Source organism: Micrasema longulum, unplaced genomic scaffold (genome assembly GCF_059751315.1).
Source record: "Micrasema longulum isolate JH-2025_06_02 unplaced genomic scaffold, ASM5975131v1 h1tg000402l, whole genome shotgun sequence".
In the NCBI taxonomy this organism is placed as follows: domain Eukaryota; kingdom Metazoa; phylum Arthropoda; class Insecta; order Trichoptera; family Brachycentridae; genus Micrasema; species Micrasema longulum.
Genome location: NW_028277602.1, coordinates 151,844 through 179,320, shown reverse-complemented (window position 1 = coordinate 179,320; position 27,477 = coordinate 151,844).

Sequence of the window (27,477 nt, the reverse complement as noted above, 5' to 3'; positions counted from 1 at the left end):
ATTTAGAAAAAAAGATAATTTTATGTAACGTTGTAAAAATAATATTATATGGGAAAAAAACATTACTAAGTTTTTTTTTTCTAAATTCAAACAGAAGGTCACAAAATGTGTTAAACAACTAATAAATGAATTATATGTACATTGATATTATTAGACCAAAAATAAGAATATAAAATGCAGAATAGAAGCAGCCCGAACAGGATTTAACAACATGAAAAATCTTCTTTGTGACGATGATATAAATCTTAAACTGACACAACGAATGGTCAAACGTTATGTATGGTCTGTCTTACTGTACGGTGTAGAGGCGTGGACTCTTCAAGTAAATATTATAAACCGCTTTGAAGCATTTGAAATGTGGATTCCCCGTAGAATGTAAAAAATATCTAGGACCGATATGATAACCAACAATGAAGTATTACGTAGAGCCAATGCTAATAGAGAACTATTCTCCACTGTTAAGCTACGTAAGATTTCATATTTTGGCCGTGTGATGAGAGGTAAAAAATATGCCGTACTTCCACTTGTCGTAAAGGGGAAGATCGAGGGACGTAGAGGGGTCGGAAGAAAACAGCTTTCCTGGCTTCGAGGATTAGAACTAGTTTCGTACTGCTCAGGATAGGGAAGCTTTCTCCCAAGTGGTCGTCAACGTCGGAGGGATCCGACACGACACATGAAGAAGAAGAAGATAAGAATATGTTTATGTGTGCCTTGTTTCAGGATTCAAAATAAAATAAATTGAAAAAATCTTCGTAATTAGATGATCTATTGCAACGTTTGTATTAAACATTAATACGGACAATCATTGTTTTTCTCGCTGAACATTATTATCAATTATAATTAATGTTATATTGAAATCACCTGGTTTTCCTAACGCCCCACTTTCCATCGAACAATGTGATAAATGGCAGAAAATAATCAAGTCTTTTTGTTACCTTCGAATATATTGCTATCAAGATAAGTAGCATAATGTTGTACGCGATGCATAGCGGCTAGCAATACAACAGACTTAACTATGTAAATTGTATCTAAGCATGTTTTGGAGTTCTACAATATTGGGGCAATGTGTCATTAGCTATGTTGGCTAAGGCTCACACACTTCCTTCAAGACACTAAAAAATAAGTGCCCGGAGTGGAGAATATTTGTTTTTGATAAAAAGACTACGAATTTCAAAAGAATTTTAATACTGATTTTCGATCCCGCGTTGACTAGGGTTAAATTTGTTTCCTCCCACTTTTCGTATATATATTATATGTGTATATTCTTATATAAACATATTACAATAGAGATAAAAGACGTTTTAGCGAAGGTAATATACCTATAGAAGTCAAGGACTGGACAAACACAAAATATTGTTAATAAATAAACCTGTTCCATGAAGAAATATAGAAATTGAAAAAAAATATCAGGCGTCTCCTAGTATGTAGGTGAAATAATTTAATTAGATGAATCTCATCCGCAAAAATAAAGGTTTCAGCTTTTTAATTTCACAAACATCAGCAGGTTAAAGAATTGAAGGAATATAGATGTTCAAATACGGGCAGAATGGTGAATGTAACACAGTGAGTAAAGTGGCCACTTAACCCAGCCGACGGCAGGTCATAAGGCGGCCTCCGTGGTGTAGTGGTCAAGACGCTTGACTCACGCACGGAAGGTTCCGGGTTCGATTCCCGGTGAGAACGCAAAAATTAAAAATGTAATTTTTCTCAAGCCTGGTTGTTTTGTAATGTAATTCACCACTGTAATTGGGCCTCCTGGCCTGTTGTGGTGCAAAAAAAAAAAATATAAAAAAAATGGGATAAGAAGCCTTGTAGATACCTAGAATTATTTATTACCTTCTCTAAAGTTTTCTTCATGTTTGTTGTAATATGTTAATATAAGCCGCTCCCCAGGGAGTTGAATCCAGTCCTCGTCTAGAAAAATTTGAACAAACTCAAAATATTAATGATATTTTTTGTATATGAAATTTATTTATAAACCCTTGCGGATTATATTTATTTAACAAAATACGTTTTTTTTTAAACTCATTTTCTATTGTTAGCCTCGTGGTGTAATGGTCAGCGCGTTTGCCTGCCATGCAAAAGTTCTCTGGTTCGATTCCCGAGATAGTTGATATGAAATATTTATTTAAAGGGAATATTTCATAGTCTCTGGACTGGTACCTGAAGCGTGAGACTGATCACCATACCTTCATGTAACAAAAATGATCAAGATACGCTGCGATTGGTGTACCAATAAAGTGCCCTATGCACCATTAGGTACGGAGGTAGAATCATGATGATGAAAATGTAAAGAAAAAAATGTAATAAAAAAAGTATTTTTAAAACACGTACAATTTTTCTTGGGTAAGCTCGTAGATTTGAATGATGTACATGAAAATCCTTTGTCACTCATACATGAGCAAAGTTTATCAATTATTTAAATGGACTGTTTGTATTTTCGTTAGAAAAAAAAATACAAAGTCGCTACGCTACGTAAGAATTTATCAACTATCTTATTTCTAGCAAAGTTTGTATTTTTCTAAGATACACAGCTTGAAGTTAGTTTTAATTCTTAGTTGTTATCGGGTCGTATCACCGTGAAGGGGTTATTTATGAGTTTGTGGAACAAAAGTTTTAAGGTAAAATCGCTAACTGTTGACCCGTTCACGCCCAGACCTGCACGCCTACTATGGCTTTCGAAGTGCGTAAAACAGCAAAACTAAGTAATACGCATTTAGTTTTAAATTTTACATAAATTCGATTATATAAACCGTTTCGAAAGCTTATAAAAATAAAATGTTGTTTAAATTAAATAAGGTTCACAAATTTAACAGAACAAAAAACGTTAAGTTAATATGATGTTGGTATTGTACCATAATATATATATTTTTTAATTCATACATAAACACATATTTATTTTTACCAAGAAATGAGCAATAAGCTCGCATATACGGAAAAAACATGTACAAAATGGATGTGGAAACAGAAATGAGGTTTTTAGTCATAAGAGTATATACGTTTTTTTTCTTCGAGCTCAGAGTTTGAAATATAACTAGAACTCCCATCTCCATAATTACTCTCGGATAAAAGCTCTAAAAAATTAAGTCTAGTGGAGATAGGTCCGCGTCGTTACGTAGTGGTTAGCTAGTTCGCCAACTATTCTTTTTGTCTAGGGCTCAATTCTTGGCAAGAGCACTGTGAAATATTGCTTTTGAAATTGTTTCTACATTGCAATATTTCTGAGGCGTAATACAGATCACCTTACCTTATTTTTCACATGATAATTAATTAATTCATTAATTCCTATGGATACTCTGCAACTGGAGTACTTACCACGCAGCGTCCTATATACCAATGGGTACGGGTAGGCAATCGATGACGATTTATAGCATATTTATTTATTTATAAACAGCATTTCTGCCATTTACATACACGTGGTTTAAAGAGTGCTTGAAAAAAAAATCGAGTATGTTATATTAATATACTATACACATTATAAATTACTTAAAACATAAACATATTTCAAAGTAATTAAATTTATAATATGTTTCCTATAAAGTAACAAAATACCATGCTCCTTATAATCAATTACATGTAGCTTACCATATTTTTTTGACATCGTAAGTAATGTTTTATAATACTGTAGTATTATTAGGAAAAAACACATCACCAAAAAAATATATGACTTTTCTTGGGTAAGTAAACTATATCATATTCCTTTATTCCATACAGCGACCAGTTGCGCCTCTATTGACCAAAATTATTACTACTGGATTACAAGAGATTTCTCTGCTTACTTTAAAATCACTCATTTAAATACGTCTTTAACCTAAAAATTTAGAATCTCATTCGAAAAATTACACTTGCGATTACAGTAAAATCTTGCAGCTTTCATTAATGCAATTTAGTCTTTCAATACATTTTCATAAGGGCTAGTATTCTTTAAAATACATCAATTTGACTTACGATAGTCTAAAGGAGGTGACAATACACGCACTCGTTATGTGTTAGAAAGAGATAACGAATATATTTTGTATGTCTTAACACGGAAGTTACAATAATAAGTAATTGATCATACTTATGTTTCAGTGGTTTGAAAGTAAATTTGCATTAAAATAAATAAATATTTTGATATTTTAATCCATAATGTAGTATAAATTCTTAAGTGGGTTTTTAAAAAAAATAAAAGATTCGCTAATTGTTTTTTAATTGTAATTCGTTTTTGTGCATACGATGACTGTTGAATATTAAATGAATGAATGTTGAATTTAGTTAGAGTTATGATAAAAACGTTACTAGTGTATGGTGTTAAGAATAAATAAATATGAAGAATTATAAAATTTATAATTTATGTCGTTTTGTGAATAATAATGTGATATAAAAGTCGATGAAACAATGATTCTTAAAACGTAATTTATATTTTGTTTGGTGAACTATCGTATTCGGTAAGGAATACTTTAAAAATAATTTGGTTTTTATCTCATTTATTGAGAAATAGTGTTTTATTTCAAGACAAGTTATAATAGTCTGACTTAACCAAATATGCACCGGTACGCTAATGAATTATCCAGTTTTTTAATTACTTTTTCGACATTTGGCTCAAAACACGAAATAGCTGCGCGGATGGGTCGTTGCTTTTTAATGACGCAGGCGGGGGTTCGAGTCCATTTTTTTTTGGAATCATATTTTTTAAATTGTATTTTATAAATAAAATGTTTTTGCTACATTTGAAAATATTTTTACTGAAACTATTAGCCGCTGGAGCCATTAGTTAGGAATTATTTATTAAATATAAAATAGACTTGTTTTTTAAATGCCATACTACCGCTATGGACATTTTATAAGAATTTTCGTAGCTTACAATTTAAAAACTCACCGCTCGCCACTGCAAAATACTTCAATCAATAAAATTATAACTATTCTAACCCGATCTCTTGAAGTATATTTGCTCTTTTTTTAGGTAAAAAAAAACAACCCAAGACAAAATACATTAATTTTATCATTGATTAATAATTAATTTTTACTGGATATAAATATGTTTTTTTACGCGCAGTAAAAATTAGAGCGTTTAATGGTACCACGAATTGTCTCGAAATCTTATTTGGTGTACTTTAATAATTAAAAAAAAAAAAAATGATTTGGAAAACATATTATTTTTGTAAATGGCGTTACGGTGCTTTTATGTCGGCACCTAGTTGGTGGCCTAATTTTGTGATGTACAAAGTTATGTGGGTGCACAGAATGAGAGCAAGTAAAACAGGGTACTTACGTTTTACACAAAGATTTATTCACGAAACTAAACTACTGAAGCTAACACATTGAAAGAAGGATTCTAATAACTATATTAGGCAAAATTAAATGAAGTTGGTAAATCTAAATTGGCGGTAATTTTGTGCCTCGAAGACGCGTGCGGTGAGGTCGGAATCCGGTAGTATTCTCCTGGCCGGTTTGGCCTGTTCGTACGCTCTACGTCGGCGTTCGGCAATGTTCGGCTCGTGCCGTCGTTGTCGACCCGCCACACAGCCCCCTTCCAAGTTTTGAAATCTGTTTTTCAAAACTGACGCTGTATCCCCCTCCTGCCGCTACGCGTTGTGTATGCCGGTTGTTCTGTTGGTGTTTCCGTTTCTGCTGGACTGGCTCGTTCTTCCGCTGTCTGGAACGCCGGCTTGCACCTGTCCAGCGAAACCTTTTTATGTTCGCCATCCACGTCCAGTGTTACCGTCTTTTCCGCCCTGGTGATGACCTTGTGGGGCCCCTTGTAGTTCGGCATCAGGGGTTTGTACACTCTGTCGTCCCTCAGAAACAAGTGTGTGGCTCTCTTTAGTTCCGGGTGGATGAAAACGTTACCTTTATTGTGGTGCTCGACTGGCCTTGGTTTGACGTTTTGCATGAACTTTACCAGTTGCCTAGTGTAGGAGTCCGGGTCAATGTAGTCGTTCGTCTGCTCCAGGATGTCTGCTGGTAACTTTAGTTTGCACCCATACAGCATCTCTGCTACTGAGTGCTCTGCATTCGTGCGCAGTGTGGCCCTCAGTCCGAGTAGTATGGTGCTGATCGATTTTGTCCACGGAACAGGGTGGTGAGCTTTAATGGCCGTCTTCAGCGTTCTATGAAATCGCTCGATCATGCCATTACTTTGTGGATGGTAAGGCGTCGTGTTGGAGTGTGCTATGCCTGATCTGGAACAAAACAAGTTAAAGTCCGTAGACATGAATTGCCTACCCCAGTCATCTTCGCTTATGGCTAAATGCGCTTGGATCGTCTTGGGCAGTTGTTGTATCCACAAGTATTGCAACGTCGTTTCGTCTATTTGTAAACCTATTGCTAGCGTCCGCATCTCTCTAAGTAGGCTGGATGGGTTTCGATCCCCAAGCTGTAAGGAAGAAAACAGTTTTTCTCTCCTTCTGTCCTGTGGACAGCCCATGCGTTGGATTATAGCTTCCTTCAGCCTCGTATATTTTGCTCGGTTCGGTTCCATGAGTAAAATATCTGAAACTTGTTCTATGTGCGCTTGTTCAAGTTTTGACACTAAGTGACTATAACGTGCGTCTTCTGAAACTATGTTTGCCAACTCGAATTGTGCTTCTATCTGTTTAAACCAAAGTTCGATGTTGTTCACCCATAGCTGTGGTAGTTTAACGCTAATCCTATCCGTGTGGAACATGTTGTTTGCTGTGTTGATATTTGTCAAGTCAGTGTTGTCCTTGTTAGCCATTGTTTACAGTTTAAAAATATTCGTTTTTAAAAAAAAAATTCAGAAAAATGTATGTAATAATGATTACAGTATAAGTTAAAATATTGAAATAAAAGTATTCAATAATGAGTGTAGTTGTATTAAAAAGTTAAGTTTAAATTATTAGATTTAAATTTAAATTTAAATTTAAATTTCAAACAAAAATATTTATTTTTTAAATGTCAGAGTCACTATTTGTTATGTATGTACTGTGCAAGTTATAGAAAAGAAAATTAAAAACAGAAAATTTAAATAATTATTTTACCATACGGCGGAACACATTTTCCAACTATTAGGTATTTGTATTCTCCAAGCCTGAGTGGTCCCCTCAATATTAATATTCCTTTTGATTGTCCGTTGTACAATATATCAAGTTTAAAAATGTTTATGGTAAAACTTCAAATCTGTAACACATAATAACATGCATAGCCTAGGTTAAAAATATAAACATATATAGTACAGTCACACGATATAATGTATATAGAAAAAAAGTATGGATACTAATGTCCACGTACTAAGTTAAACATTCGTCGGCTTAGCCGCCCGAATATCTGTTTGTTTGATAGTTTCAAGTTGTTTACAAAAATAAAATTTTACAAATTGCAAGTATTGTGAACGACTGCGCCAGCTGAAAAATATTTCCGATAGATTTCGCTGGTAAAAAAAAAAACTTACTCCCGCAGTGCGTTCACCAGGAGAAAACTTTCGGATGCCTACGTCACGCTTGTCTCGCCATATAATATTTGTCAAAAATAATTATGTTCCGGTACCCTGTAAGTACCTCTACTCAATCTGGCACCCTATGTAAATGTTCGTGTGAATTGTTTGTGTGTTCGACTCAAGAAAAATAAAAAAAAAATAAAATTTATATGTGTTGTAGGAATGTATTACTCGGCGTGCGATTTTTGGTGAGCGAGTCGCTCGAACGTATTATATTATGTTTGTTTATAATAATTTTAGTTAAATTATGAATCACCTGTTTGAATTAATCCCGGCCGAGTAATATTGTTAAGAAATTAATCACAGTTTAATCAATTCACTAGTTACATTAATTACATTTACATTAGTTACATTTACATTGAAGATTGTTACCGACAGAAAAATTCACTCGATTCGCTCGGTCTTTGAAAAATCTAATTCTATTATATATTATAATTATTATAATATAATTCTATTATACTAAATTAATTAACCTTACAATAAGTTAACCTTGAAATAGATTAACCTTGATTAATTACAAATAAATTAAAAGTGCAATCAAATTAAAAATGAAATTTTAAATTTTTCATGTACCGACCGAAAAAAAGTAATTGTTGTACAATTTTGTCAAGCGAAGATATTTCTGTCTGAAATTTTGCGCAATTTTTATGGAATTTGAATGGGGTCACCGTGATTGATTGTTTAATGTTGTGTTTTCGTGTTCAAACGTCGGGGTATACCACTTTTATGTCGGCACCTAGTTGGTGGCCTAATTTTGTGATGTACAAAGTTATGTGGGTGCACAGAATGAGAGCAAGTAAAACAGGGTACTTACGTTTTACACAAAGATTTATTCACGAAACTAAACTACTGAAGCTAACACATTGAAAGAAGGATTCTAATAACTATATTAGGCAAAATTAAATGAAGTTGGTAAATCTAAATTGGCGGTAATTTTGTGCCTCGAAGACGCGTGCGGTGAGGTCGGAATCCGGTAGTATTCTCCTGGCCGGTTTGGCCTGTTCGTACGCTCTACGTCGGCGTTCGGCAATGTTCGGCTCGTGCCGTCGTTGTCGACCCGCCACACTTTGTATTCCATCAACCATATACTGAAAATCCAACTCGCCGCAGAATGTCTTCAGACTAGGTAACATAAATCTCTAAGGAGACAAATGGCGGAGGGTTTGGGTAAGGGCGGGGAAGGGAAGCAGTAAGACAGAATGAACAGCCACTGTTATTTAGTACAAGAACAAGTAGTGGAAATAGAAGAAAGATCGGAGAAGGGTGATTAAAGGCGCCGCTACGCGACGCGACGCCAATGTTTGTTTATTTATTTTTTATTTTTTGTTTTTTATTTTTTGTTTTTTATTTTTTATTTTTTTAAATATTTTTTTTTATTTATTTAAACACTTAATATTCATATACAGTAGAACCTTAGGAGAATTTCTTCCTACCTACCCAAACCGTTTTATTTAAGAAAATCAGTGGCATATGGGGAAATCGAACCCTCGACGCTAGTTTCACAACTGGCCATCTAATCATCTGCGCCGCGGCGTCTGTAAAATTAATGTTGGTCCTCAATTAGAGGGATTATAATAATAATCAGGCGTCGTGCGCAGTTGGTTAGACGGCCAACTGAGAAACTGGAGTCGCGGGTTCGATTCTCGCCAGTTGCAAGAAGAAACTCCAATAAATATTTTTTCCTCAATTGGTCTGGGTGTTGTGGTGTATTTTTCATTACCTCCTTCCATATTCCCTCTATCCCGCCTTCTGACAAGCCTAGAAAAATAGAGGCTTAGCGGTTTATTTCGTTTATTTTTCATTTTTTATTTAAAGATAGTCTTTAACGTATTACAACAGAAATGGAAAACGTTTAAGAGAAGGTAATTTTTATTTATTTAACCTTTCGTACACATAGATAAATACGCATTGGTGGGATTATTGCAAAATGGCAATTTCTTCCGAAAAACCAATAAACGAAAAGTTTTATTTAAATAGTTTGAGTGACAAAACGTATTAAAAAAAAAACAATAAAAATCCATCATCATCATTATTCCCTTTCCGCTCCTAATGGTGTATAGGGTACAGCATTGGTACACCAATCGCAGTGTATCTTGATATTTTTTTGTTCCATGAAGGTAAGATGATCAGTTTTACGCTTCCGGTGCCTGTCCTATGAAATATTCTAGTGTGAAAACACGTTATTAAAGAAATATTTTCATATCAATCATGTCGGGAACCGAACTCGATATCTCTTGCGTGGTGGGCAAACGCGACAAAAATAGATATACCTGTATTTGTAAAAATGTATTATATCGTATATAATAAAGTCGTCTAGAGATTGACAGGACCAATGACCTGTCATTAGCTGGTTTAAATGGCCGCTTTACACATTGTGTAACATTCACCATTCTCTGCTTGTTTGAATGTCTGCATTTTTGTCTATTTGTTGATTTTTGTGAAAGTAAAGAGTTAAAATCTTTATTGATGTGGGTGCGACTCATCTGACTGAATTATTTCACCTACACATTTACTAGGTAACGCCTGAAAATGTTTTACTATTTTTTTTCTTTTTTTCGGACCAGTTGGTTTAACCAAAAATATTTTGAGTTTTTACGAATTTCGAGGACTTTTATCTATGACCTTCACCTTTTCACCTTAATTTTATCGTATTATGTGGATTCATAGGACCGATATTACCTATTCGCTAATGTTTCTATGCATAAATTTTATTTTCAATTTTGACATCAACTTAATACAATAAAATCATGTTTATGAAAATAATAATTTGTTTTTAATAATTATACCCACATAATTAATGATTATTGCAATTGGGGCGTATTAGTTTCAATTTAATGGCCAAGTTCTTTCGATTGTCACCTCTATAAGAGATCTTGGAGTGATCCTAGATAATAAACTAACTTTTCTGGAACACTTTGATAATATAGTAAACAGATCCTTAAAAATTTTAGGCTTTATTAATAGAACTACGTCTGATTTCCAAAGTATGCTTACACTTAAAACACTTTATTGCTCTTTAGTTCGCCCTATTCTTGAATATGCATCTGTAATCTGGTCCCCTCTTTATGCTGTTCATATCAAGCGCCTTGAATCAGTTCAACATCGTTTTATAAGAAAAATTGCATGGAAGATGGGATTGGAAAGAGGAGACTATTCATATTCTGATATGGAGAGGTTTTTAAGCATATCAAGTCTTGAAAAACGCAGATGCATTGCAGATATAATCTGCATGTATAAAATTATGAACTGTCTCATTGATGCCCCTGAAATTTTGCAAAAGATTCTTTTTAACGTTCCCACCCGTAGACTAAGAAATAATGAAATGCTTTTCCTCGGTCACTACAGGACCAATTATGGTGCACAGTCGCCTTTGCCCAGAATGATCAGGCGGGTGAACGATCATCAAGATCTTGATTATTATGGTGTAAGGATGTCTTTCTTTACAAATCAGCTAAAGAATCTGTATAGTTAGCCTATGCTTTTTACTTAATCTAAAAAATCTATCATCTGTCTTTGCTGCTTATTTCTGTTCCTTATATTTTTTTATTCCTTTGTAAAAATTTCTTTTAATTGTAATGTTTATAATGGACTTTGTCCGTAAATAATTAAATAAATAAATAAATAAATAAATAAATAAATAAATTTGAATCACGCACACCCTAAAATGTCATATCAGCTTATTTATTATAAAAAATGGACAGTAATAACTATAATTACTCGATTATCCATAAGAGGCAAGGGAGGGGACCAATTATATTCTGTTTACCATTGGATTACTGCAAGAAGTCACCAAGTGACAATTTGACTAAACAACTAATTAAAACCATTTTTTTTAAAAATATATCTCGTATAAAACACGAATACAAATTTCAGCGTCCTGACAAGAATATCGTGTTCTGAAGTAAGCTGAACAGTGTTATGTTTTTTGCTTTCGAACGTTATTTTTGTTATACACCAGAACTACCATTTTAATATTTGTGATAGTGCAATTAAAATGGACTTGACTCGAAATGAAACAAAATAACATAGTTAAAAAAAAAAACAATAAAAGTAAAAGCGTGTACGTAATTTAATACGTATTTTTTAACTACTACTATCACGTTATTTCCCCGTAGGGTACACAGAAAGGATGGACCGCCACAAATGTATATCCTGGGAAACATTTCTAGTTTCTTCCCTCATGCATATATTTTGTCATGCATGCCCTTTGGTTGCGTCTGCTTTTAAGCTGACCACATATAAAATTTTGTTTTATCCGATCATGCCACGACACATCTTTGGTCATCTTCGTCTTACGTCACCATTTATTCTCGACATATATACATATGTTCCATCATTCTTTTATCAACTATCTCAGTAATCTTTACTTAATCCAAGTCTTGGATGGACATATAAAGTTCTCCAAAACAATGTCTTTGTTTAAGATAAAAATTCATAACTGGATTGTCGAGGGCAAGAGACTACTGTGTAAGTGTATAAAATTCCTCCGGGAATCAATTTAAAGGATATTTGCGTCGCTTCGATACTTTTAATTATAATTAGAAAAAAACGTGAGAAATCTCACAAAAAAACTTATGACATTTTATCTCAATGCCTTAACGTACATTTCAATTTTTTTTTTTGAATAAAAAAAACACGCAACAGGCCCAAAACGCGACTTTTTAAACTGGTCTGTAAGTAGCCACATCGCCACTCGTGTAATTTTTGTGACCATCGGGCTTTATGTGTTAAAGTATTGATGCTGGCTTAATTATTACCCTTTTATATATATAAGGGTAATAATTAAATATATATATATATATATTATGTATCCCATCTTTGAATAAACTTAATCGTGATGCTTAATAATTTGTAAATATGTATCTTAAGTATTGCTTATCAAAACATGAAATTATTTACTGATGCGTTTATTAAATTATGCATTGGACAACATAAATGCATTAATATTATTATTTTATTAAATCATTTTATTTTTATCTAATTACTTAATTAAATTGCAAAATCATTCAAAAAATCAATTAAAATTTCATATATACGATCTTAACTTTGCTAAACCATGTTTAATTTAATAACTAATCTGTATTTTATATCTTGACATGTAAAAATAATTATTACGTATTTTGTATGTTTATGCGTCATTACACTTATAAATGTATTGATTTTTGCAAAGAAGAGTCCCAACTTATAACGGAGTTATCTAACAAGTGGAGACATAAAAAAAAACAAATTTAAACAAACTATAATTGTGCTGTAGTAAAATTGTGCATTGAAAAAATATAAAAATTTTAAATGGTTAATAATGGCGATTTATATAACAACTAATATTCATTTGAATCTTAATCAACCACCTTACTTACAGTTTATCACTACAGTTTTGTGCCAAATTAATTATTGTAAAAAAATATATATTGTCAGATCACCACCTATATCAAATTATTTTGCAGAAAAATACTTCCCAGATTTTTTCAAATGATTCGATCGCAGTTTATATAAATTATATTTTTTCTAAATTGTGACTTCTTGCTGGAAACCGATGGTTTTAATTATTTTGTGGGAATTCAATAAGGGTAGATTTTCCATCCGGTAGTAGAATGTGCGGTGGACATTAGTCAGTAGTGTCCGCAGGGGGTGGTGGGGTGGCAGAGTAAATTACCGGAAGTTGTGAACAAATCGAGGGGATGGAGTTGCGTGACGCCACTGGACATTGAAGATAAAAAAAATGGACGTATCGTACCACTTTGAATTTAAAGACAATCCTTAATGCCTATAAGTTGAAAAAAAATTAACATACGGACATAATCTAAACGATAAGTTTGAAACAAAATAAATTATATTTAGGCATAAAAAACTTTAATAGCCTCCCTGCAGAAGTTAAAGAAATAAATAACCAGAGAAGGTTTTAAATTAAATAAAAAAAAACACTTAAGAATGAAACAACTGTACGTAAAATGTGATATTTAAAAAAAAAAGTATACTTTATGTAAGTATTGTAGTATAATCACTTTCCAAACATGAGCGTGCCTCTTTTTTGGAGAGTAACAGCATAAAAACAATAGGAATATTATAATAATTTAGTTTAATATTTTACTGAATCTTTTAAAAAATATGTATTTGGTATAGATGAACGGATTAAAAAAAACTGAAGTTTTGTTATAAGATATTTATAAAAACCTTTAAAAATATTTGTGTCCTTCGAAGTACTTACTCCCTTTGCTTCTTTTTTTTAACAAAGTTTACATACAATGCAAAAACACACATACACACACACCCACTTGCACACCTTACGCACATATAAACGAGTACACCCTATGTCTTTCGAACTATCAAAATTGATATTATATTATCATCATCAGCAAAATTATCCGCCTATCCGCATCTAGTAGCTCAAATGTATAAATGGCTAAAGTGCTAGTTTGACGCACGGTGCTGCGGGTTCAACTCACTTTAAAGTCACAACCAAATGAACGCGCTGTTTACCCGTAAGAGTAGGCAGTCTCTATCTTTACATCCAGATTTATGAGTATCATCTATAAATTAACATTGTATTTGATAAATCTACCACGGAGCACTTCAAATGTATTTATGACAAATTTTAAAAACATTGTTTTCGCACAATTGTTTCATGTTGGTATATCAAGCACAAGTAATTATAAGAATGCGTCTTTTCCCGGAATCTTAATTTTTTTTCCTGAAATTGGTGAATATTTCCTCACTCCAAACTACTGAAATGAAAATGCTAGATTCTTAATTGCTTATAATAATTATAATTTAATCTAGCTCTACACAATTAACAAATTTAACGTATTTGATTTTTGTTACATTCTTCCATATTACATTTATTTTTTCTTGATTGAAAGAAGAAAGGCAGATCTTACAACTCAAAAGATTTTTTAAAACATAATAAAAGAAATTGTTTTTCTCTTCATATTTTCTATTTCATAATTATTTTTTTAAAAGTGGTATGATAAAAAGTGCCTTTACACATGAACACTATTTTTCTTTTTTTTGTCATTGTATTTAGCTATATATAGAAAACTATAATTGACCTACAATTTTTGATAATTTGTAAATATTGTATTTTTTCGTTATGATAGCTATTTTCTTTTAATAAATAAATAAAAATGAAAAATGGCTCATGGATCCGCCTGAATTGAACGTCCGTGTAGCGTGACACTGCGTGAAATAAGCGATATAGGGAAAATGTTGGCCGTATAAAGCACCATGTCATTTGTACGTTGACGTTATCACACTGGCACCTACTGATTTAACACTCAACTATGTCATATGCCCTTAATTAATGGGGCACTTAATCTAAAGCGTAGATCGTATCGCACAAAAATAACAATGGAACAAGATAGGAAGAGAAAGTAGGGTTTTGGAGTTGCGGTGTTTTTTAAATACACCATTTCACCAAACGTGTACCTACATACAACTATACGTATCTAGTTGTAGAAACCTATTGAGAGGAATCGCGGTCTGACCTTTTTTCATACGAACTATGAAGAAAACAATACTACAAAATTGGATTATGGCATTAGAGCAGTTATTTTTTTAATAAACATATATTTTTTTTTTTAAAAGAAAAATAAATATTTGCGTTCTTATGATTTACCCAAATATTAAATTTTGAGGGCCATTTTTATGTATTTACAATTGGCGTGTATTGTAATGTTTCTGTAACTTCTTCATCTCTGTTGTAATGTATTAATCTTAATCCAGTCCATATATACAAAAATTAGGACAAACTTAACATATTATTAATAAGTGGTTATGATAGTTTTTTTTAAAAGTAATGTTCGTTATTAAATACGTCAAACAGTTAAGAGGAAACACGGTCTGACTTTTCTTCATACAAACGTATTCCAAAATTTTCTCCCTTGATTATGGCATTAGAGCTGTGAATCTTTTACACAATTTAGATATTGACCATTAGCGTGTCTTTATTGTTTTGAATTTTTGATGATTTTTTCTTATAGAAACCTGGGCCATCCAAAAACCATAAAAGCGTGCCGTCAAAAACCATAAAAGCGTGCGTTTTATCTGCCGTTTTCGGACGTACGTTATACAAATATGATAACTATTTTTGAAAAACCAAAAACATAACTAGACAGAAAAATTTATTTCGATACTTATTCTAAAAAAAAGCAACCAAATAAGCCACCGTCTATCCCATTAACACCACTAATAACTACAAAAAATGCCCGAAAACGTACTTTCCTGAAATATTTCGATTTCAAGCTTTTAGATCCAAGGCAAAGTTTTTGTAAGTAATAGCTGAGATATACTAGAATTATTGGTGCACTGCTGTGCCTTATGTAGAACATTTTGATTATTTTGAGTGAGAGAATGATTCTTATGATTAAATTGTTATTTTGCTATTTTTTTCTCAGGGATAAAACGAAACCGAAAATGCCTTTACATTAGTGTTAAATGGCAGGTACAATAAATTTTAATCCACTCGATATCTTTTCAATCACTCGGCACGTGTTTTGGTGGCTAAAGTAGTGATAAGTCACGACCAGTCACTGATGCATAACGCCTCAGTCATCCACATCACTAATCAGCGCTCATCACCGAATATTATTTAGTTTTTTTACAAAATATTCCACACGACACGATAAAATAACGTAGGGTGGATCAATTTTTAATTTAGACAATTATTGTAATTTTTTTTGTTAATTTAATTGCAGGCAAATGCACTTACCGGTACATCATAAAGCTGACTGATTTCAGCTTGATTTACTTTTGTAAAAAAATTACGTGATGCTTTAGCAGCTGAATATTTTGTTTAAAAATAATTGGGTAAGATCCATCGAAGATAATTTATTTTATTTTATTTTATTTTATTCGTGATTCTGACAGCTGTTAGACAACAACAAGTAGAAATATATTATCAACACTTGAGCCGAATAAAAACCCACTGTTAACCGAATGATACATAATATATGTGTTTTTAGTTAGTTCAAATTTTTGTAGACACGGAATGGATTCAACTCCCTAGGGAGAGCTGTTAATATTAACATATCACAACAGTCATGCATAACATTTTACAGAATGGATTATAGAATTATAGGCATCCACAGGGCTTATGACCTGTCATTGACTATTTTAATTGGCCACTTTGCACACTGTGTAACATTCACCATTATGCTTATATTTGAACATCTATATTCATTCGACTCTTCCATCTGTTGCTACTATATTATAACCACACGTTTATGTAAATATTTTACTCTCCCAAAATGGGACTGTGCTTCCTTCCGAGCGGAACGCACACGTTCTTTTGTTTTGTCCTCCCCTTGCGGGGGTGGTATTCGGATCCTCTGCCTCTGACCACCCAGGGAGTCCTTTATCCAAAGTCGTTCTCTTATTGTAAATATCCGCGTTTTTACTTATGTTTTGTGTAAGTTATGTTTGTTATGTTACTATAGTTTTAAGAAAATGTTTTTGCATATTTGGATACGTTTATTTATGTAAATTGTTTGTTAACATATTTTTTTGAATAAAAAAAAACAGAGGCATTGAGGAGATCCTGAGGGGTGGGGACGACGTGTTGGCCTCTTTCCATACGTCCTCCTCCCCCCTCCTTAATCTGCATAGAGTTTGTATTCCTTAGGAATATTTATAATAACTTTCCTCTATGCGCAGCTGACAGAGAGTCCCCCAGGACTCTAAAACAGCTGCGGGTGGATAGTGGGCTTAAGGGTCTCCCCTCAATGTCTCAAAGTGAGTTTGTTGTAACTCCTAGGAGTGCAAAAAAAAATGTATGATTCAATAATAAATAAAAAAATGTATTTTATTTTAATTTTATTTATTCATATTTTTCGCTTACAAACTATAATTAATAATAAAAAATAATGTGACCTCACTGGGGTTTCCCGTGCCGAGGACACTGAACAATATGCTTTGTTGAAATTACATTTGAGAATAAACAAAGAAGACTAACTTAAAAAACAAAGAAAATTAACAAATATTCAGACAGTTTGAAAAACAAGTTATTTATGTACATCCATATTATTTATATTACAAATTACACATTGAAAATAACAAAAACCTAACATCAGCTATACATGAGCAGTTGATTTAATATTGGTATGGGCGAATGAGACAATCCATTTTACTTTTACCTAGCTCCACTATCCATTTTTTATAGCCTTTTTAAACATTTTCTCTTTACTAATTGTTTTTGTAGATAGTGGAAGTAGGTTAAAGATTTTAATTGAATAATACTCAAAATCCCTTTGTCCGAAAGTGGTATTAGTTTGTATTTGTTTAAGTTGTCTAGTGATAAGGATCTGGTGATTATATTATTTGTATGTGATGTATTGTGGGAGTTATGTCTTTCAAGTTTTAAGAGTAAGAAGAAGAAGAAGAAGATTTGAGTAAGAAGAATGTAAGGATATAATTTACACAATTGTTAATGTGCGGCATTTGTATTTTTTTTATTTATTTAAGTTTTTGTACATAATGTTATTTTTACATTGGCGGGCTTATTGCCAAATGGCAATTTCTTCCAACCAACCAGTAAAATTAAAATTTTTTTTTTTTATAATTCAAGTTACAGAACATATTTAATAGAAAAAAAAGATTAAAAAGTTAAAAATATATAAAAATAGAGATCAACGTATTTGTTTATAAATTACCCTTAATCAAAACTATTACTCAATGGGAAAAAGGAAAAAAGAGGAAATAGGAAAAAGGAAAGTAGGAGAGGTTAAGGAAGAGAAAGGAGATGTTTCTTCAGACGTGATTTAAGCAGAGATAATGTAGTAACATCTTTGATGGTGGACAGGAGATGATTCCACAGCCGAGCCGCATGGACACTATATGAGTTAGAGAAGAAAGAGGAATTGTGGATGGGTATTAAGAGAGTGCCTTGAGAATTAGAACGAAGAGGTAAACCATGAACTGATAAGCGTTTAAAATTTTCACGCAGGTATATGGGAGCGTTAGGACTATGAAGTACATTGAACAGAAGTGAGAGGGAGTGATAGTCTCTCCGCTGTCTAATTTTGAGCCATTTCAGTTCAGTGTATTTAAGGGTGTCTATGTGTGTGCGTGTGTGCGTAAGCAAAAGAAAAAAGAAAAAAAATAAAACATAAAAAACGTGATTTTATAATAAAAAGGGTATAGAAGAGAGTTTGGTTAGAGGTTTTCCCGATTTGATATTATTTAAGACATCACGCTGTTTCTCCGTAGGGGTAGGCAGAGAAGATAGAACACTATATCATACTATATCTGTATACATATCTCGCTTCCTTTATATATATACATCTTTTGATGAACGCACGATTTCCGACATGTCAATCTTCAAGCGTTTGTTGGATTCGGTCACGTCATGCATTTTTTGGTCTTCTTCGTTTTCTGTATCCATCAGGATTCGCTTCGTAATTCTTTTGGCCATTCTTTCGCTGTCCATTTGCTCCACATGTCAAAACCAACGATTTTTTCAATAATGCTAGTCTCAGCCTTACATAATGCACGGATCTTGACATGTGTGCATATATCATACATCGTTTTGCCGCTCATACGCCTGAGAGGAGAGATTGTATTTCGACAGCATTCAGCTTACTTTTATAATTGTTTTTCCAATTCCATACTTTGCTCCAATACATAAAGGTTATATCGTTAAATTACAGCCATTTAAAATTACGTGAATATATTTATAACTGAGTTTAGAATTGTAATATTTATTTGTAATCAAGAGATTTAGGAATTAAACGGCACGTATTAGTTTGTAGGCTGTCGAATTGAATTGAGAGCAATCTCTCTCGTATATTTATTTCATATCGTTTTGACAGTGCCCTCAGTTGGCCGGTCTTGCATTTCATGCAATCTCCAGGAACATGACTCCCCTCCAGTTGATAGCGACATAGCTAGGCTAATTTTAACTTCCCAAGGTCAGTTTCAAAATACCAAATAATGTCAATCCGCACTAATTTCACCGCGGCACTTGGATTTACACGATAAAACGAAACGTACGAGATGAGTCTAACTGTTTTTTTTTATCAGTAATTTTAAATCAGTTCACGTACTTCTAGAATATTAGGTATTACATATTTTCGGTTCGTTAATCTTAAACCCACATCTATCGAAGGTGTTTAATTATCACATCATGAAATTATGATTTTTTTCCGTGTTCGGGCGAAATGAAGGATACATTTCTGTGTGTGAAAAAGCACCAAATTTTGAACGAGCGGCGGCGTCTATCCGACAGAAAAAAATAAGTAAAAATCTTGAAAATCGAATAGAGATAAGTTATAGAGTAAAATCAGTAGAATAAAATAGATTACTAGTAATATTATAATAACTCAAGGGTACTAAACTGCTTGAAGTGGACACGTGGTCAGACTTTTCTTCATACAAACGTAATCCAGTATTTCCTCCCTGGATTATGGCATTAGAGCAGTGATTTTCTTTACACAAATTAGATATTAACCATACTGCTTTCGTTTTTTGATAAATTTAAAACATCCAAAAACCCACAAATGCGCATAGTTTTTTCTCCCATCATTGGACGAACCGTTCCTATTCTTACCTACTTTTATGAAAAATAATTTTAAAAAAACATAAACGTACAGACAAAAAAATTCGGTAAGTTTGAAAAAAAAAAAAACACTAACGGTTGAGTTTCGGGGGTGCGAAAAACGGGACAACTTAACCTCTATTTTGTCGATTATGGTATAATTAGTCCGTCAGGCAGTTGTTTTTTCGCACAATATCGGGAGGCATTTGTGAGTGCTTGGCCATAGTGGCGAGCGTATGCAGGGCGATGAACTCAAACACATGGTAAACTAGTGTAGTGTGATATAGAGTGAGATAGAGTGATATGGCGTTCTATCGTCTCTGCCTATCTCTACGGGGAAACGGCGTGATGGTTTGTTGTTGTTGTAGGAACTGGAATCCTAATCGTCCATGCGCTCTGCAGCTGCAAGACGTGTTAAGATATTTATTTACTGTACAGCGCCCTTGAGGTGATCTTCACGAAAATGACGCTATATAAATTATCCAACTATAATAATAATAGTGCACATTGTGAGCGCGCGGGCGCCTATAGGCCGCTCCGCAACCGCTTCGCCACATGGCCAAGCTCTGTAAGAGTGAGAGTCTTCCAAATGAAGAAGTTCAGTGCTACAAGAACGGTAAAAGTTAAAAAGACGTTTTTTGAAACTGTATGAAAAAAAATATTTTAAAACAAAAAAAAAACACGTTAATTTTTTTTTTCTATTTATTTTTCTTTAAGAAGGTAAACATGAACAGAAAAAAATATAAAAGAAAAAATAATGAAACCCACTAAACTGCGAAACCGGCTTGTCAGCAGGTTTCTTATTATTATTCCTTTACAAAGAAAAACGTTAGAGAAATTACATAAATTTAAAAAGTAATATAAACATTATTAAGAACAAAAATCATACGTATTTTTTCACAAAATTTATATGCCAAAATGAACTCAAAAATAATTTTTAACCACATTAAAATAATAATTTCTCATACTTCACCCTTCCACCAACTTTTATAGATTGCATTGTCCAGATTATAAACAAGCAAAAGTCACTAAACCTAATTTTACCCACCATACCTTATTAAAAAAAATCCAGATATTTTTTAATGGATCGGAAGAAAAAGTTGCCAATGAAATAGATTGAAAAGACTAAATTGAATTTTGTCGTGAACATGAATTAACCCCTAGAAGACAAAAACCTACTTATTTCTTGATCTCCAAACATTTAAATTTCGATTTCTCAAAATTTATATTTTTTGGGTTGGTGATTTTAGCTTAAATGCCAACGATATGAACATGCTTATTTTGTCGTTCTTGTGAACTAACTATTGAGAAAGTACTATTTTTTACATTTAATTAACGATGCATAATAGTAATATAATTACACTTTTCGTTATTGGAATGCCCACATCGCTCTTTTACTTATTTGAAGTATACCTAATATATCGGATAATAATATTAATAATCATAGTTTATCAACTAAATAACAATGACTTTATCTACAACATATTCATTTAGGTAATAGATTTCTCTGGATTATGTCTAGTCTACCTAACTAGGTACAACTTGCTTTAAGGCAGACATTTTTGTGCAAAAATAAACAATAACATTACAACCTACTAGTGAGTTTACTATACAGTTTATACAATACAATATTAATTTATACCATTTATTATTTAAGAATGAATTTGAGTAAATTTTCCGATTTTCTCGACCTAAACCCACTAACCAATTTTTAAAAATTGAATCCGGGTCATGGTTTTACAATGTTCGGGTAATATATATATATGACACCAAAACAATTATACGCTAAAACAATACTCACTTATAGATTCCAAAACTACTCTTACTCAAATGAAAGACATAACCCCCACAATACATCACATACAAATAATATAATCACTAGATCCTCAACACATAAACAACTTAAACATATACAAACTAATACCACTTTCGGACAAAGGGATTTTGAGTATTATTCAATTAAAATCTATAACCTACTTCCACTATCTATTAAAGCAATTAGTAATGAGAAAATGTTTAAAAAGGCTATGAAAAAATGGATGGTGGAGCTAGGTAGAAGTAAAATGGATTGTCTCATTCGCCCATACCAATGCTGATTCAACTGCTCCACAACTGTATGGCTTATGTTAAGTTTTTGTTGTTTTCATTGTGTGTTTTGTAATATAAATAATATAGATGTACATAAATACCTTGTTTTTTAAATTGTCTGATTATTTGTTAATTTTGTTTGTTTTTTAAGTGAGTCTTCTTTGTTTATTCTCAAATGTAATTAAAAAAAACTAAATTGTTAAGTGTCCTCGGCACGGGAAACCCCAGTGAGGTCACATTATTTTTATTATTAATTATAGTTTGTAAGCAAAAAATATGAATAAATAAATAAATAAATAAATATATATATATTTTAGAAAAAGAAAAAAAGTATTTTTATAATTTACCACAATATTTAAATTTTGGTAACCATTTTCAACGAGTTGTAAATAACTCACTATTAAAAAATGGAAATCAAGCTGTGGTAGAGTGGGGTTTGAACCTCGAACATCTGGCTTGTGAGTCCGCAACACTAGCCACGGGACCATAACCCGATTTATTAAATATTTTGGGGCCCAGAAACCTGAAATTTCTTTGCCCGAATTCAGAGTTTGTGATAGACCCCATGACTAATCCTCTAGTTTGACTTCTGGTAGTGTGGGAGTGTTCCTTTTGGGATTTGGTATTGTATTGTAATAATTTGCTTTCACAAACATTATTTAAAAAAAAAAAAAATGACTTATATCTAAAATCACAAATTCCTAAAATAACTTGATGCTGGGGTAACTATACTATAATAAATAATATATCTGTACATAATCCCCCGCGTAAAAAGAGGTTCTTGTGTAAATACATTAATATACTCAACATACTGAAATAGGAATAATACCTAAAGCTAGGGTTTCCTAGGACAGCGGTGCCCGTATCTTAACGGCCGTAGTGAACGGTGATGCGGTGGACAGCCGTCGTAGTGGTGACTAGAGAGTGGTTTTATTTTTTAATGGTGTTATCAACACCATTTTTATAGGAAACCACTCTCTAGTCACCGTTACGACGGCTGTCAACCGCATTAATGTTCACTACGGCCGTTAAAATACGGTCACCGCTGTCCTAGGAAACCCGAGCTTTACCGACGCGATGCGACGTACGATACTCGATTTCATCAAGTAACCCGGTCACGAATATAGGCCGGCCCACTACAAACGGCAGATCCTAACGAGAGATTACGCGAACATGGTTTAGGATGTGACGTCGTTGAAATGTTGATGAAAATTAAGCGACATAGAACCCTGTAATTAAAATTTTTATTTTGCGATTCAAAATTGATTGGATCTGATTTAAAATTTCTAATTACAGCTGATACGGTACCTATCCATTACTGTTGAAATCCCGTACTGCATGAACGATCCAAAATCTTAAATTTTACTAGCATATTACAACACGTGTTATCAATATTCCTTTTATCTCTACTACTACTACTACTACTACCATCACGCCATTTCCCCGTAGGGGTAGGCAGAGAGAATGGACCGCCACACACGTCTATCCTGGCATACAATCCTAGTCTCTTCCACATTCATACATCTTGTCATACATGCCCTTCGGTTCTGTCTGCTTTTGACATGACCAGACTTAAGATTTCGGTTTATCTGATCATGCCACGTCTTCCTTGGTCGTCCTCGTCTAACGTTGCCGTTCATTTTTGCCATATATACTTGTTTTACCATTCTCTCGTCGTCCATTCGTTCTACGTGACCAAACCATCTGAGAGACCCTTTCATAATCTTATCAATTATACTTGTCTCAGATTTACACTCTCGCATGATTTCATCATTCGTAACCCTGTCATACATTGATTTCCCACACATTCGTCTAAGAGATCGCATTTCAACCGCGTTCACTCGGCTTTCATCCTTCCTCTGCCAGCTCCATGTTTCACTTCCATACATAAGTGTTGGGACTAAAACTCCGTTGTGCACTGCCAGTTTAGCTTCGATTGACATATTTTTATTAGAAATTACTGTGCTTAGTGCTCCGTTCATTTTGTTGCCCGCATTCACTCTTCTTTCAACATCTTTTTCTACTCTTCCATCTCTTGAAAACATGCTTCCCAGATACACAAATTCTTCTACTTGCTGGAGACATTCGTTGTTTACATAAAGCATAATGTTATTTGATATTTAATGTTCCTAGTACTTGATAGTTCCTAGAATAAGAGGTCATGTTCAATTTTTGTCTTTGTTGAAACTTTATAATGTGATTTTTTTCTTGAAATAGAAGTATATTTTATAATTGAGGACCGTTTGAACAAAGTAAAATATCTACAAAATGTAAATTTTTCACAAGGTTTGTTTATGTTAAAAATTAAACTATTACGATTGTAAATAAAATAAAAATTACGTTTTATAGATATTTAAAATCCTTACCCATAAATCAAAAATCGACAATGTAGAATTAGTATAATTATTTATAAAAAATGTTCCAAATTTACGAATTCTCACAAAAAAATATATATCTACATATTTTTGTGATAGGAATGTAAGGAAAATTGATTTATGTTGGGAATTTAATAAGTTTACATTTTTTCGTGAAATCATTTGAAACACATTTTTTGTAAAATTATATGTCTACTGACATATCTTAGTACCTTATTTTTACATACATAATAGCACAAATAAAATGATAACAAAATATATTTCAATTAATACTATTTTATTTTTACTATTCAGTAAGCCAGAAGTTTCTTCACATCTTCTTTTTTCTTGGCCGAAATAATGTTTTGTTTGTGATTTTTTATTTATTTCCAAAAACTTAACACCCCCAAAAACTATGTAGATATTTCGCTTTGTGGAAACTCTATGGAGTGCAGATATTTCGTTTTGTTAAAATTCACGATATTTGAACCGCTACATCTTCGCACATATATCGTTTTGTTGAAATTTTATTTCACCAATCGATGGAGCTCACACGAGGAAACCCATTTCAATAAAAAAATGCATTTGTTTTTTTTTTAATTTTACTTTGTGAAAACGGTCCTCAATTAGTGTATTTTTTATTTTTAAAAATCTCAGAAACAATAGAAAATCATATTGTATTTTTGCCTACAGGTCACGTGAGCATTGAGTTAAAAAACTTATTATAAAAGTGCTATGTGTTCGAATGTTTTAAACCCTATGTTTATGGAGAAAGAAACAAACGAACTTCGTTTGTATAAGTAGACACCATATTATTTGATTTGAAATAGTTTTGTCACGCACACGTAAGCAAAGTTTATAAAATATTTGAATGGACTGTACTAATATGATGAAAAACAACGACGGTGGGTACTTATTATAATTAAGTTTTGTTTATTATATACGCCCAGAGGCCTTTTACATGACAGGTAAAAAATTATAATTCAAGCGTTTCATTACAAAAGCGAATATGTAGGTCTCATAAATATATAGGTATCGAATAAATAGTTTTATTGTGTCGAATCATATTTTGCTTTATATATATAGGTACAAAAATAAAGCTAACATATTGCATAAGAGTAGGTACGTACGTAATTAAATATTTAAAAAAAATATAACAGTTTTCGTTTTGTTGGATAGGTGTAATAAATTATTGATGATGACAATCAATAATATTTTATTGCCGTAACAACCCGTGTGCCATAGGTGGGTACACCCTCATTATACAATATAAAATAATATATTATAGGTAAGGACGAAGCTCGTTTGCAGTATGGCGTTACTGTATCCTGCAGAAAGGTACATTTTGAAGTAGGCACATAACAAATTTATTATTTATTTATCCTATTTTTCAAATGATCTTTTTTTGACAAACAATTCCAATGCGGAAGTCGAGTGCGTTTTAAAAATATTTTTTATTTGTTAATAGACTATCAAACCAAAAAAAACGTAGTTTCGTATTTTTTTTATTAGGTACTCCGCGCGTGACGTAACTAATTATCTTCGGTGAGTTGTTCTGATTGGTGGGTTGGCTTCCCGGAAACACTCATCGGTCGATTTAGAAGAACTTTTGACGTTGACATTTAGAGTACCTAGTTAATTTATGTTAAAAAAAAATTTTCATTCGTTTTAGAGAAACTTTTTAGCGGGATTTTGGATTTAGAGCAAAGGTTAAATACCAACTATTAAATTTTAAATGCGGAATTATTTTTAACCAACAATATCATTAATATAAATAATTATACGAGTTTATTTGACAAATTTCAGATAGTTTTGATGTACATACCTAGGTTAGGATAATTTATTCTATATTCAAAATTGTCACCGAAGGGCGTGGCTAACGCGCTACCTCATTGGCCAACTTTAACTTTGTCGCGTTCAGTTGTTAACTTCTTCCGGCCAATCCAGGAGCGCTGTTCGCTTTGACAAATTTTATATATTGTTTGGTGACATCTGCGCAACGCAGCCCCCTCCCCCGAGAGAAAAGGATTCCGTTTGTATTTGGAACAAAGTGGAGTGCTGGGGTTGGACGAGAAAAAAAACGTAAAAGTTAGCTTTGAATTTGTTTTTTATGAAAGACGTCAGGGGAGTATTATGGTCAAACCGCACGAGAGTTGCACGGCGCGATGCGGGAACACAAAATATATTTTTTTGTTATATTTTACATTCAAAGTTATTTATTGATTGCAACAATTATCTTGTTTATGTGAATTCCGTGGTTCACCCTTAAAGGTATTAAAGGCTGTTTATGGACGTCATACTGTAGTAATTTCAAATGCTACAACGCTACGCTACTCTGTCTTTGCATACACACCTCACTTCATCTACATTCATTCATCTTATTTTGAACTCAGGCCGATTATTCCAATTTTCCGTCTTCAAGTGTTCATCAGATTCGGTCCAGCCACTTTTTCTGTCCTTTAACAGAAATCTTTAAACAACAGTGCGCCTGGTAGGTACTTGAAAACTTTAAAAAAAATGAATCTATTAAAACCGTTTAAGAATGTATTAATTTGTGACGCTAATGTACCAAGATTTAATTATCTGGAACACTACCTCCTACGATAAATTACAACAGTGCTACTTAATGTGAACTTATTGATAAATACATAATATAAAAAATATATTTTTTCTTATAACGTACAAAATAATACGTCATTCTTAACCACTCTCATACACACGTTTGTCCAATATTAATGTAAAAAAAAAATTGAGCGGTAATTTTGCGTATCCATTAGAAAACGAAATAATACAGACCAAAATGGATACAAATAGGCATCATTCCTCTCCTCCTAACTATACATGGGCACCTACCATCTTCTAGGAATTAGCAAACCTGTTAGCCACACGTGCGACAATAACTACCCAAAATCTATGAAAGCTGCCCTTCCGATATTTTTATTTGTTTTGTTGTGTTAAATTCGCTATAATGCTCAATGTTTACCTATATTTGTAAATTTATAGATAATTTTAAATTGTTAGAATTTCACTCATACATGCGCTCTATAGCTGCAAGATAATTGGTAATCTAACTT